The 15,778-nt window shown below is 38.2% G+C and overlaps 1 protein-coding gene across 1 annotated transcript in view; it reads left to right on the plus strand.

The window, feature by feature from the left end:
- LOC129659044 (uncharacterized) overlaps positions 1 to 15,778 on the plus strand; it is a 464,676-nt gene that overhangs the window by 447,666 nt on the left and 1,232 nt on the right. The gene's annotated exons all lie outside the window — the stretch shown is intronic.

Here is a 15,778-nt window from a genome sequence, read left to right on the forward strand (position 1 = left end):
GAAACTTTTAAATACATATCCATTTAAGTAACTACAAAGGATAGAGGAATAAAGAACTGTGTGCTGTGTGCTAAGTAGCTTCAGTTGTGCCCAACTCTTTGTGACCCAAAGGACTGTAGCTCACCAGGCTCCCCTGTCCGTGGGATTCCAGGGCCTCCTCTGGGGGATATTCCTGGTTCAGGGATCAAACTCACATTTCTTACATCTCCTGCATTAGCAGGTGAGTTCTTTGCCACTCTAAAGAACCATGAGGGGACAATTAATCAAATCCAGAGTATGAGGCACTGTAAAAGACAACAGCATTGCACATTTCAAAAAAGTAATGTAAGCTCCTAATAGGAGGCCTTTCCTTAGAGAAAATAATAAAATCTGGGTCAGATCAGATCAGATCAGATCAGTCGCTCAGTCATGTCCAACTCTTTGCGACCCCATGAATCGCAGCATGCCAGGCCTCCCTGTCTATCACCAACTCCCGGAGTTCACCCAGACTCACGTCCATCGAGTCAGTGATGCCATCCAGCCATCTCATCCTCTGTCGTCCCCTTCTCCTCCTGCCCCCAATCCCTCCCATTTTCAGAGTCTTTTCCAATGAGTCAACTCTTCGCATGAGGTGGCCAAAGTACTGGAGTTTCAGCTTTAGCATCATTCCTTCCAAAGAAATCCCAGGGCTGATATCCTTCAGAATGGACTGGTTGGATCTCCTTGCAGTCCAAGGGACTCTCAAGAGTCTTCTCCAACACCACAGTTCAAAAGCATGCCAAAATTAACAACATCGAGATTCTAGAGACTGAATAAAGATAGGAAGATTTTGGAGAGAAGTTAAAACTTGGAAAAAGACCAGTCTTTGTTGAGTTACACACTTGTGTGTAATTAAAATGCAGGTAAACTATGATTCTTGATGGTGTGGGGTGGTGTGAGGAACTGGAGAAAAAGTTTATGGTAGTCTTAAAGTGATAGTCACTCAGTCGTGTCTGACTCTTTGTGACCCATGGACTGTAGCCTGCCAGGCTCCTCTGTCCATGGGATTCTCCAGGCAAGAATACTGGAGTGGGTTGCCATTTCCTTTTCCAGGAGATCTTCCCAACCCAGGGACTGAAGCCATGCCTCCTGCATTGCAGGCAGATTCCTTACCATCTGAGCCACTAGAGAAGTCCTATCAAATGAAATGGCTGGGAATCCTTTAAATGAAGAAGCCCAAGGAGGGGAACCCCAAAGTCTGTGTTTAATGACTACTAAAGATTTTTACTACCTTTTGAATCGTGTGTGTGTGGTCTACTCAAAGTAGTGCACTTAGAAGAAAATGCATTTAACTGAGATTTGGCCTGCAGCTGAAAAGAGAGCTTGAAGTTAGAGTTTAACCAATTTAGAATATGAGTCTCTATAAAATTCACAATAAGCAGGGAAATTCTAAATTACTGACACAGAATACTTAGGGACATATGATTCCATGCACTTTGAGAAGTTAAGAATATATATTGTAATGTCCAGAGCAGCAAACTAAAAATAATGGACCAGATGGCTTCACAGGTGAATTCAAGCAAACATTTAGAATACAGTTAACATTTATCCTTCTGAAACTATTCCAAAAATTTCAGCAGAAGGAATATGTCCTAACTACTTCTATAAGACCAACATCACCCTGGTACTAAAATCAGACACAGATATCACAAAAGAGGAATATTACATTTCAATATCACTGGTGAACATAGATGCAAATTTCTTCAACAAGATGTTAGCAAACTAAATCCAAAAAACACATGAATCATACACCATGATCAAGTGGAATTTATCTCTGGGATGCAAGAGTTTTTCAATATTCACAAATCAATGTGATATATCACATTAACAAACTGAATAATGAAAATCTTATCATCTCAACAGAAAAAGTCTTTTGACAAAACTCACCATCCATTTATGTAAAAACTCTCGAGAAAGTAGGCATAGAGGGAACATACCTAACATAACAAAGGTCACATATGACAAGCCCATGGCTAATATCTCGGCAGTGAAAAGATGAAAGAATTTCCTTTAAGATCAGGAACAATACAAAGATGCCCACTCTCAAAATTTTATTCAACATAGTCTTCGAAGTTCTAGCCAGAGCACTCAGACAAGGAAAACAAATAAAAGGAAACAAAATTGGAAAAGAAAACGTAAAACTATCAATGTTGTCAGATGGTGTGATACTATACATAGAAAATCCTAAAGATGCCACTAGAAAACTACTAAAGCTAATCAATAAATTCATTAGAATTGCTGGACACAAAATTAATATGTAGAAATGTGTTGCATTTTTATACACCATTTGACATCTAGCATTCCTGATGTTCAAGCTGGTTTTAGAAAAGGAAGAGGAACCAGAGATCAAATTGCCAAAATCCGCTGGATCATGGAAAAAGCAAGAGAGTTCCAGAAAAACATCTATTTCTGCTTTATTGACTATGCCAAAGCATTTGACTGTGTGGATCACAATAAAATGTGGAAAATTCTGAAAGAGATGGGAATACCAGACCACCTGACCTGCCTCTTGAGAAATCTGTATGCAGGTCAGGAAACAACAGTTAGAACTGGACATGGAACAACAGACTGGTTCCAAAAAGGAAAAGGAGTTCGTCAAGGCTGTATATTGTCATCCTGCTTATTTAACTTATATGCAGAGTATATCATGAGAAACACTGGACTGGAAGAAACACAAGCTGGAATCAAGATTGCTGGGAGGAAATATCAATAACCTCAGATATGCAGATGACACCACCCTTATGGCAGAAAGTGAAGAGGAACTAAAAAGCCTCTTGATGAAAGTGAAAGTGGAGAGTGAAAAAGTTGGCTTAAAGCTCAACATTCAGAAAACTAAGATCATGGCATCCGGTCCCATCGCTTCATGGGAAATAGATGGGGACACAGTAGAAACAGTGTCAGACTTTATTTTTCTGGGCTCCAAAATCACTGCAGATGGTGACTGCAGCCATGAAATTCAAAGATGCTTTCTCCGGAAGGTTATGACCAACTTAGATAGCATATTCAAAAGCAGAGACATTACTTTGCCAACAAAGGTTCGTCTAGTCAAGGCTATGGCTTTTCCTGTGGTCATGTATGGATGTGAGAGTTGGACTGTGAAGAAGGCTGAGTGCCGAAGAATTGATGCTTTTGCACTGTGGTGTTGGAGAAGACTCTTGAGAGTCCCTTGGACTGCAAGGAGATCCAACCAGTCCATTCTGAAGGAGATCATCCCTGGGATTTCTTTGGAAGGAATGATGCTGAAACTCCAGTACTTTGGCCACTTCATGCGAAGAGTTGACTCATTGGAAAAGACTCTGATGCTGGGAGGGATTGGGGGCAGGAGGAGAAGGGGACGACAGAGGATGAGATGGCTGGATGGCATCACTGACTCGATGGACATGAGTCTCAGTGAACTCCGGGAGTTGGTGATGGACAGGGAGGCCTGGTGTGCTGCGATTCATGGGGTCACAAAGAGTCAGACACGACTGAGCGACTGATCTGATCTGACCTGACTGCATCAAAAAGAATATAATACCCAGGATTAAATCTATCTAAGGAGGTAGAATATTTACTTGGAAAACTATAAAACACTGATAGAAGAAATTGATGACAACACAAAGAGATGGAAAGGTATATCATGTATTTGGATTGGAAGAATCGATATTGTTAAAATGACTATATTACCCAAGGCCATTTACAGACTAAATGCAATCCCTATCAAAATACCAATGACATTTTTTATAGGACTAGAATACTTTAAAATTTTGCATGGAAGCACAAAAGAATCTGAATAGCCAAAACAATCTTGAGAAAGAAGAACAGAGATTAAAGAATCATCTTCCTGGCCTCAGAATATAATACAAAGCTACACTAATCAGAATAGTATGATACTGGCACAAAAACAGACATATAGATCAATAGAACAGGATAGGGAGCCCAGAAATAAACTCACGCACATATGGTCAATTAATCTATGACAAAGGGGGCAAGAATATACAATGGAGAAAAGACAGTCTCTTTAATAAGTGTTTCTGGGAGAATTGTATAGGCAATAATATAAAATGGAGAAAAGACAGCCTCTTTAATAAGTATTTCTGGGAAAACTGGATAGCTACTTGTAAAAGAATGAAAGTCCAATACTCTTTAACATCATATAAAAAAATAAAATGGATTAAAGACCTAAATATAAGACCAGAAACCATAAAAGATGAAAACATAGCTGGAATATTCTTTGACTTAAATCATACCAATATGTTTCCATCTGTCTCCTAAAGCAAAGGAAATAAGAGCAAATATGAACAAATTAGACTTAATTAAGCTTAAACACTTTTCCACGGCCAGCAAATGAACCATTGCAAAAATGAAACGACAATGGTCGAATATACTTGCAAATTATATGATCATTAAAGAGTTAATACCCAACATATATCAATAGCTCATACAACTCAACAAGAAACAAACAAATTGATTAACAAATGGGCAAATGACCTGAATATATCTTTTTCCAAAGAAGACATACAGGTGGCCTGTATGCTCAAAAATCATGAAATTTGAAGAGATGCTCAAAATCATGAATCATCTGCAAAATGCAAATCAAAACCACAATGCAGCATCATCTCACACCCATCAGAATGGCTATCATCAAAAAGAACACTTCTACACTGCTGGTGAGAATGTGAATTGGTATAACCCCTGTGGGAAACAGTGTGCCAGCTTCTTAAAAGCCTAAAAAAGAACTATTATATGCACCCACTGATTTCACTCCAGGTAACATATCCAAAAAAAAAAAACCCAACCACTAATTCAAAAAGATATTTGCACCCAATGTTCAGCAGCATTATTTGCAATTGCCAAGACATGGAAGCAACCTGAGTGTCCATCAAAAGATGAATGAATAAAGATGTTAGATATATATATAATGGAATACTATAGTCATGAAAAATGATGAAATTTTGCCATTTTCACTAACATGGATGCACTTGAAGGATATTACGATGAGTGAAGTAAGTCAAAGAAATGCAAATATAGTAAGATATCACATATATTTGTGGCATCTTAAATGTAAAACTAATGTAACCTGCCCTCCTGCAGGGGATAACAAAAAGAACAAATTCACAAATACAGAGAACAAACTAGTGGTTGCCAGTGGGGCAAGGGACAGATTGGGGGTAGGGGATTCAGAGGTAAAAAGTACTATGTATAAAATAAATACACTACAAGGACATAGAGTACAACATAAGGAATACAGGCATATTTTATAATAACTATAAATGGAACATATCCTTTAAAAATTGTGACTCACCATGTTGTACACCTGGAACTTACACTGTATATTAATTATACCTAAATTTAAAAAATTAATTGACTAAATGCTCCAGAGAATGCAGAGAATGTAAGAATGAAAAAAAGCAGGGCCGAATTACATACTGTGGAGAAGAAACAATATAAAGACACTGGCGGGTTCAAACTAAATGGATGAAACAGAAATAATATACCGTCATCCCTCAGCATTCTCAGGGACATGGTTCCAGGGCCCTCCCTTATATTAAATGGCATAACGTAGCTGGTCCTTTATATCCCAGGATGTGGATACCGGGGATACAGAGGATCAATGATATAACAAGTAGCTTGAGTGGTTTAGAATGTTCTATTAGTATTAGGTGAAATAGTCTTCAAGACAGAGTGTATAATTGTTGTTGTTGACTCTATGACTCATTTTTAAATTCAATCAAATTTTCCACTATGGGATCATTGATATATAATATCAAAGACTATTTTTTGAGATAAAATTTTACACTATATAATGGTAAGAGTCAGTTCATAAGGAAGACATGACAATCTGTCTGTGTAGGTGAATAATAAAGGAATCTCAAGATCTGTAAAGCAAAAAATGGTATCAGGAGAGTGAAATGCAAGTAGAGTAGGATATATTTAACAGAATTATCTCATCAACTGATACAAAATGGTAATAAGTTGGTACAAGTAGAGGTGACTAGAAAAATTATCACATACGGTTGCCTAGCTGTTTGTTTTTTTTTTTTTAATAATTATATCCTATTATACAACTGTGGAAAATTCTGAAAGAGAAGGGAATACCAGACCACCTGATCTGCCTCTTGAGAAACCTGTATGCAGGTCAGGAAGCAACAGTTAGAACTGGACATGGAACGACAGACTGGTTCCAAATAGGAAAAGGAGTACGTCAAGGCTGTATATTGTCACCCTGCTTATTTAACTTATATGCAGAGTACATCATGAGAAACGCTGGGCTGGAAGAAGCACAAGCTGGAATCAAGATTGCCGGGAGAAATAACAATAACCTCAGATATGCAGATGACACCACCCTTATGGCAGAAAGTGAAGAGGAACTAAAAAGCCTCTTGATGCAAGTGAAAGTAGAGAGTGAAAAAGTTGGCTTAAAAGTCAACATTCAGAAAATGAAGATCATGGCATCTGGTCCCATCACTTCATGGGAAATAGATGGGGAAACAGGGGAAATAGTGTCAGACTGTATTTTTTTGGGCTCCAAAATCACTGCAGATGATGACTGCAGCCATGACATTAAAAGATGCTTACTCCTTGGAAGGAAAGTTATGACCAACCTAGATAGCATATTCAAAAGCAGAGACATTACTTTGCCAACAAAGGTCCGTCTAGTCAAGGCTATGGTTTTTCCTGTGGTCATGTATGGATGTGAGAGTTGGACTGTGAAGAAAGCTGAGCGCCGAAGAATTGATGCTTTTGAAGTGTGGTGTTGAAGACTCTTGAGAGTCCCTTGGACTGCAAGGAGATCCAACCAGTCCATCCTAAAGGAGATCAGTCCTGGGTGTTCATTGGAAGGACTGATGTTGAAGCTTAAACTCCAATACTTTGGCCACCTTATCCAAAGAGTTGACTCATTGGAAAAGACCCTGATGCTGGGAGGGATTGGGGGCAGGAGGAAAAGGAGACAACAGAGGATGAGATGGCTGGATGGCATCACCGATTTGATGGACATGAGTTTGGGTAAACTCTGGGAGTTGGTGATGGACAGGGAGGCCTGGAGTGCTGTGATTCATGGGGTCGCAAAGAGTCAGACATGACTGAGCGACTGAACTGAGCTGAACTGATACAACTGTTATTTTCAAGTGCACAAAGAATATTTGACAACATGCTGGACCAAAAAGCAAGGATCAAGAAATTAAAAGCAAACTTAACTGTGTATATTGTATGCCCATTACAGAATCAGATTATAGATTAAAAAACCCTAAGATACCCAAGAAAATTGTATTTCCAAAATTAAACAAGAAAATTTCAAACAACTCATGGGTCAAAGAAAAATCACAAGAGAAAGTGGAAAATATTTCTAAATGAATAGTGAAGAATATTAGAATATCAGATCAGATCAGATCAGATCAGTCACTCAGTCGTGTCTGACTCTTTGCGACCCCATGAATCGCAGCATGCCAGGCCTCCCTGTCCATCACCAACTCCCGGAGTTCACTCAGACTCACGTCCATCGAGTCAGTGATGCCATCCAGCCATCTCATCCTCTGTCGTCCCCTTCTCCTCTTGCCCCCAACCCCCCCCCCCCAGCATCAGAATCTTTTCCAATGAGTCCACTCTTCGCATGAGGTGGCCAAAGTACTGGAGTTTCAGCTTTAGCATCATTCTTTCCAAATAAATCCCAGGGCTGATCTCCTTCAGAATGGACTGGTTGGATCTCCTTGCAGTCCAAGGGACTCTCAAGAGTCTTCTCCAACACCACAGTGCAAAAGCATCAATTCTTCAGTGCTCAGCCTTCTTCACAGTCCAACTCTCACATCCATACATGACCACAGGAAAAGCCATAGCCTTGACTAGACGAACCTTTGTTGCCAAAGTAATGTCTCTGCTTTTGAATATGCTATCTAGGTTGGTCATAACTTTCCTTCCAAGGAGTAAGTGTCTTTTAATGTCATGGCTGCAGTCACCATCTGTAGTGACTTTGGAGCCCAGAAAAATAAAGTCTGACACTGTTTCCACTGTTTCCCCATCTATTTCCCACGAAGTGATGGGACCGGATGCCATGATCTTCGTTTTCTGAATGTTGAGCTTTAGGCCAACTTTTTCACTCTCCACTTTCACTTTCATCAAGAGGCTTTTGAGTTCCTCTTCACTTTCTGCCATAAGGGTGGTGTCATATACATACATCAAAAGTTATGGGAATTAAAGTAATGCATAGATAGCAATATGAAATTTTACATGATTATATAAGACAATAATAAATAAATTGAATCATTTCTCTGCCTTTGTTAAATTATCAAAAGGAGCTGGAAAAACAGTGAAAAGTATGTTTTTCAAGTAGAAAAAACTAAATAATAAGAGCAAGAATTTGTTAAATATAAAAAAGAGAATAAAGAAAATTAATAAAGCCAAAGCATGTTTGTTAAAAAGATAAATGAATCTGATTAAACTCTAAGTAGAGTGAACACAAAAATAGTACAATTACTAATTTAAGGTAAGAAGGTTTTCACTATAGATTCTGTACCGATTAAAAGAATAATATGATGCTATGAATAATTTTATGTCCAAATAAAATAACTGTGATGAAAGGGATAACTGAAAATCTACAGCTTAAAATCAACACAAATAAATAAAAAATATAAATAGTGTTATGTCTATTTGACTTTTTGAAATGTTACTCAAAAATTTTCCCAGAAGTACCAGCAGATATTTTTTGATGATTAAGTCTATGAAAAATTCAAAGAAAAATTAATATCAATTACTGATAAACTCTTTCAAATGAAATCAGAATTACTCTGATATCAAACCTGTAAAGATACTACAAAAAGTAAAATTATGGGTCAGTATTGCTTATGAACACAGATCACAAAATATTAAATAAATTAGCAAATTGTTCCAGCATATAACAAGCAAAAATTTCTTTTATAATGACATAAAACATAGGATTTGGGGAGTTAATTTAATGAAAGATTCAAAATCTTTATAATAAAGCTAGTTATTTCTATGAATATTGAAGAAAACAAGATAGTGTTGAAAATACCATGCTCAAGGATTGCAACAGTTACTATTTTAAGCAGTCAGTTCTCACCAAATTGATCTATAGATTCAATAGAATACCAAAAAATATCCTAGTATGCTCCTATGAAAACCATGCTATTTTTTGAAAATCTATAAAAACTAAAACAATTACTAAAAAGCGGAGGAATGCTAGAGCACCTACAAAATTTGATTTTAAGATTTACTGTATATTGACAGGTTTGGTAGCTTCTTATAAAGTCAAATATATACCAACCATATACCTCAGTAATTCCACTATATTCACTGAGGAGAAATAAAAACATTCATGCACAAAAATATTTGTTTGTGAATGTTAATAGAAGTGTTATTGATAGTAGACACAAGCTAGAAATAAACTAGATTTTTGTCAACAGGAAAATGAGCTAAGAAATTAAGGTTTATCAGCAGGTAAAGAATCCACTTGCAAAGCAGAAGATATAGGAGACGTGGGTTTGATCCCTGGGTTGGGAAGATCCCCCAGAGGAGGAAATGTCAACCCACTCCAGTATTCTTGGCTGGAAGATTCCATGGACAGAGAAGCCTGGCAGACTACAGTCCATGAGGTGGCAGAGAGTCAGACACAATTGAACACATGGCACACATTCAAAAAACACTACTGAGCAATTAAAACATAATAAACTACTAACACATGTATCACCACAGACACATCTCAGAATCATTGTCTTTAAGAATGTCAAATATAATATCTTACTGCCTAATTCCATTCATACTAAATTCTAGAAAATACAATCTATAAGTAATGAAAAGCAGACCAGCTGTTTGGATCTGGGAGCAGAGGGAGGGGACAGATTGTTGAACAATGAGGAAACAGCATTGAGGATGATGGAAATATTATGTAACTTTATTGTGGCTTTGTATCCACATAGTTATTATCTGTCCAAATATAATATTTTATACACTTAATACAGATGAAGTTTATTGTACTTTGATTTAAAAACAACAAATGTAAATACAATTCAGTTCTGTTCAGTTCAGATCAGTCGCTCAGTCGTGTCCGACTCTTTGTGAGCCCATGAATCGCAGCACGCCAGGCCTCCCTGTCCATCACCAACTCCCGGAGTTCACTCAGACTCACGTCCATCGAGTCAGTGATGCCATCCAGCCATCTCATCCTCTGTCATCCCCTTCTCCTCTTGCCCCCAATCCCTCCCAGCATCAGAGTCTTTTCCAATGAGTCAACTCTTTGCATGAGGTGGCCAAAGTACAATTAGCTTAATTTAAAAAAATAATGAGGGACACATGTATACCTGTGGTGGATTCATTTTGATATTTGGCAAAACTAATACAGTTATGTAAAGTTTAAAAATAAAATAAAATTAAAAACAAAAACAAAAACAAAAACAAAACAAACAAAAAAAATAATGAGGGATATTTTATTTTGGTCAAAGCAAGATTTTGTTATGCTTTACAAAATCTGAAATAATATAAAACCCTAATGATTTGTTTATACTAAGCACAAGAGTCTAGGTGTTTAACTAGTTGAGTATGTGACTGGATGGGTAGATATAGTGACTTTGTTTTCTTAATCAGTCAGGTTGAAGTCAATTCTTCCTTTCTGTGTGCCTATGTGTGTATCCTAAATAAACTACTGCAGAAAGACACTCCTCAGAGTCTGCCTTTTAAATAAAATTTTAATACTCAGAGAAATATCTGATAAGGTATACATGTTTTGTTTGAACAATACCACTGTTCCTGTAGATATATCTCGTTACAGAATGGTATGAATAATGCCATGTTCTCATGACAGTGGATACTGTAAGAGTTGGTATTCCTCATGATAAGAATAGTCACACCTGGAGGGTAGTTTGTGTTGCAGAGTCTTTTCTGAAAGGTTCATGGAATCTTGTACTTAAACTATGAAAGAGTAAAGGAGTCATATGCCTCTAAGTGGCAAAGACAACTATTGTGACTCTCACAGAAGCTGTTTAGAAATTCAAATTAGGTAAAGTATAAAAAGCTGAAACTCCAGTACTTTGGCTACCTCATGCGAAGAGTTGACTCATTGGAAAAGACTCTGATGCTGGGAGGGATTGGGGGCAGGAGGAGAAGAGGACGACGGAGGATGAGATGGCTGGATGGCATCACTGACTCGATGGATGTGAGTCTGAGTGAACTCCGGGAGCTGGTGATGGACAGGGAGGCCTGGTGTGCTGCAGTTCATGGGGTTGCAGAGTTGGACATGACTGAGCGACTGAACTGAACTGAACTGAAGAAAGCTCTTACTGAGAAGCTATACAAATAAACATTTTTATTAAAATTAAGAATACTGAAATATTGCTCTATTAATATTAAATTTTATGTGACAAATGTCGAGGCTGAGAGAACTGTTTAAACAGTCTAAGTGAATTATACCTACACTAGAACACAGTCTTGCATTGTTTATAGGCAAGTGCAAAGATTTTGCTTTTTCATTTTAAGGAAAAATTTTGAAACCTTTATATGCTACCTTGGCTATATGCTGAGAATAAAAACTTGGGGTTCAAAGGACATTCTGAGTTCTACTGTGCTCAATTTAGTCTTGCCTTCAGAATTCCAAAGAGCTTTTTTCTTGTGTCTTTAAAACATTCACAATCATGGGATAATATTTTACTATATTTCAGTAACTCTCTCTTTGAAGTTTCTTTCTTTCCCACAGGACAGTTGTAAAAGGACTAGCTTCTTACTAAAAACCTTGCTTCTAAATATACATAATCTTTTAGAAAACACACAGTTTATATAATTTCCAAATGGAAAGAGGGAAACAGAATAGCAGTTAAGTTGCATGAGAAGACAATGAATATTTTTAATATTTTTGAAGATACTTGGTTGGTACCTTGATTAGGTGATTTTGATTCCTCCTGGGAAACTGCAAGATTTTTTTTTCATTACTTATTTATCTAGCACATTTCAGAAATGTCAGATTATACAGCTATTTTAATAGGCAGCTCAAATCTTTTTTATGGGATGATGTGTAAACAGCAGAATTATCAGAAATGGGCATGCTCCAGATGAGAGTGAATATTTACAAAGAAATGGAACATGCAACTCAGCAGTTTACTCTGAATTTTGCAAAATTCTATCTAAAGGGCATTTCTTATCTTGGTGACCTGAAACTTTCAGGATACAATTCAGCTCAAATTGACAATATTTTAAATTTGGCAAAACAGGAGGTAAATAATCCATTCACTCATGCATTCATTCATATACTCATTAAATCAGACTACTCTGTTGTATTCTGACCACTCTGGGTCAACTGAGTGGTACCTGCGACCAGAAGCTGCTGCAAGGAGCTTGCAGTATTGAGGGAAGACAGATGTGACTGTACCAGGAGGGGCAGGCCACTGGTTTGGGCCTGGCTGCCATCAAGGATCAGCAAGCCTTCCCTTCATTCATGATGGCTTTCCTAGCCTCAAAGTATATCGGCCTCAGCCTAGTAAGTCAATACAGAGGGTTCTTATCTCATGACTTTCTAAATAGCTCTTCAAACGATCATATGACCTTTAAAAACTTTAATAAAACACAAATCTGTGAATACAGATGTGCAAGATATCAGATCTGTTATTAGCTATATTTGTTTTGTTACAGCTCTGTCTTATTCTTAGTTTGCTTTTTTTTTTTTTTAAACTGGCTAATTTCTTTCACTATTTTCCCTTTCCTCCTATCTTTTACATCTATATCCATCTAATACATGGACTTTCCTGGTGGAAGTCAGATGGTAAAAAATACGCCTGCAATGTGGGAGACCTGGGATTGATCTCTGGGTTGGGAAGATCCCCTGAAGGAGGGCATGGAAACCAACTTCAGTATACTCTCCTAGAGAATCCCCATGGACAGAGGAGCCTGACGGGCCACAGTCCATTGGGTCATGAAGGATAGGACATGACTGAATGACTAAGCACAGCACATCTAATATACATACATTCATTTTTCTCATATTTAGATATTTTAAGTATATGTAACTTTTTGTTATATCTGCTACTGTTGGCAACAATCCTTTAGAAGAACTGGAGTCGTTTTGATTTGCAAATCTAATACAGTTATGTAAAGTTTAAAAATAAAATAAAATTAAAAAAAAAATAAATAAAAAAAAAGTAAAAAAAAAAAAAAAAAGAAGAACTGGAGTAACCATTATAGTCAACAAAAGAGTCCAAAATGCAGTACTTGGATGTAGTCTCAAAAACGACAAAAGGATCTCTGTTTGTTTCCAAGGCAAACCATTCAATACCACGGTAATCCAAGTCTATGCCCCGACCATTAAGGCTGAAGAAGCTGAATTTCAATGGTTCTATGAAGACCTACAAGACCTTCTAGAACTAACACGCAAAAAAGATGTGCTTTTCATTATAGGGCACTGGAATGCAAAAGTAGGAAGTCAAGAAACACCTGGAGTAAAAGGGAAATTTGGCCTTGGAGTACAGAGTGAAGAAGGGCAAAGGCTAACAGAGCTTTGCCAAGAGAACACACTGGTCATAGCGAACTCCCTCTTCCATCAACACAAGGGAAGACTCTACACATAGACATCACCAGATGGTCAACACTGAAATCAGACTGATTATATTTTTTGCAGCCAAAGATGGAGAAGCTTTATACAGTCAACAAAAACAGGACTGGGAGCTAACTGTGGCTCAGATCATAAACTTCTTATTGCCAAATTCAGATTTAAATAGAAGAAAGTAGGGAAAACCACTAGACCATTCATGTATGACCTAAATCAAATCCCTAAGAATTATACAGTGAAAGTGAGAAATAGATTTAAGGGAATAGATCTGATAGAGTGTCTGATGAACTATGGAGGGGGTTCATGACATTGCTTGCTCCTGAGACAAGGAGCGAGACCATCTCCCGGAAAAAGAAATGCAAATAAGCAAATGGCTGAGAAGGCCTTACAAATAGCTGTGAAAAGAAGAGAAGCAAAAAGGAAAGGAGAAAAGGAAAGATATACCCATTTGAATGCAGAGTTCCAAAGAATAGCAAGGAGAGTTAGGAAAGCCTTTCTCGGTGATCAGTGCAAAGAAATAAAGGAAAACAATAGAACGGGAAGGACTAAAGATCTCTTCAAGAAAACTAGAGATACCAAGGGAACATTTCATGCAAAGATGGGCTCGATAAAGGACAGAAATGGTATGGACCTAACAGAAGCAGAAGATATTAAGAAGAGGTGGCAAGAATACACAGAAGAATTATACAAAAAAGTTCTTCATGACCCAGATAACCACAATGGTGTGATCACTCACCTAGAGCCAGACATCTTGGAATGTGAAGTCAAGTGGGCCTTAGGATGCATCACTATGAACAAAGCTAGTGGAGGTGAAGGAATTCTAGTTGAGCTATTTCAAATCCTAAAAGATGATGCTGTGAAAGTGCTGCACTCAATATGCCAGCAAATGTGGAAACCTCAGCAGTGGCCACAGGACTGGAAAAAGTCAGTTTTCATTCCAATCCCAAAGAAAGGCAATGCCAAAGAATGCTCAAACTACCACACAATTGCACTCATCTCACACGCTAGTAAAGTAATGCTCAAAATTCTCCAAGCCAGGCTTCAGCAATATGTGAACCATGAACTTTCAGTTGTTCGAGCTGATTTTAGAAAAGGCAGAGGAACCAGAGATCAAATTGCCAACATTTGCTGCTGCTGCTGCTGCTAAGTCGCTTCAGTTGTGTCTGACTCTGTGCGACCCCAGAGACGGCAGCCCACCAGGCTCCCCTGTCCCTGGGATTCTCCAGGCAAGAATACCGAAAAAGCAAGAGAGTTCCAGAAAAACATCTATTTCTGCTTTATTGACTATGCCAAAGCCTTTGACTATGTGGATCACAATAAACTGTGGAAAATTCTGAAAGGGATGGGAATACCAGAACACCTGACCTGCCTCTTGAGAAACCTATATGCAGGTCAGGAAGCAAAAGTCAGTACTGCACATGGAAAAATACACTGGTTCCAAATAGGGAAAGTAGTACATCAAGGCTGCATATTGTCACTGTGCTTATTTAACATCTATGCAGAGTACATCATGAGAAACTCTGGGCTGGATGAAGCACAAGCTGGAATCAAGATTGCTGGGAGAAATATCAATAACCTCAGATATGCAGATGACACCACCCTTATGGCAGAAAGTGAAGAAGAACTAAAGAACCTCTTGATGAAAGAGAAGAGTGAAAAAGCTGGCTTAAAGCTCAAGATTCAGAAAACTAAGATCATGGCATCTGGTCCCATTGCTGCCACTGCTGCTGCTGCTGCGTCGCTTCAGTCGTGTCCGACTCTGTGCGACCCCATAGACGGCAGCCCACCAGGCTCCCCCATTCCTGGGATTCTCCAGGCAAGAATACTGGAGTGGGTTGCCATTTCCTTCTCCAATGCATGAAAGTGAAAATCGAAAGGGAAGTTGCTCAGTCGTGTCCGACTCTTAGCCACCTCATGGACTGCAGCCTGCCAGGCTCCTCTGTCCATGGGATTTTCCAGGCATGAGTACTGGAGTGGGGTGCCATTGCCTTCTCCATCTGGTCCCATTACTTCGTGGCAAATAGATCCAGAAACCGTGGAAACATTGCTGACTTTTTTTTGGGGCTCCAAAATCACTGTAGATGGTGATTGCAGCCATGAAATTAAAAGACGTTTACTCCTTGGATGAAAATTGATGACAAACTTAGACAGCATATTCAAAAGCAGAGACATTACTTTGCCAACAAAGGTCTGTCTAGTCAAGGCTATGGTTTTTCTAGTAGTCATGTATAGATGTGA

This window comes from Bubalus kerabau, chromosome 8 (assembly GCF_029407905.1).
Source record: "Bubalus kerabau isolate K-KA32 ecotype Philippines breed swamp buffalo chromosome 8, PCC_UOA_SB_1v2, whole genome shotgun sequence".
Lineage (NCBI taxonomy): Eukaryota > Metazoa > Chordata > Mammalia > Artiodactyla > Bovidae > Bubalus > Bubalus kerabau.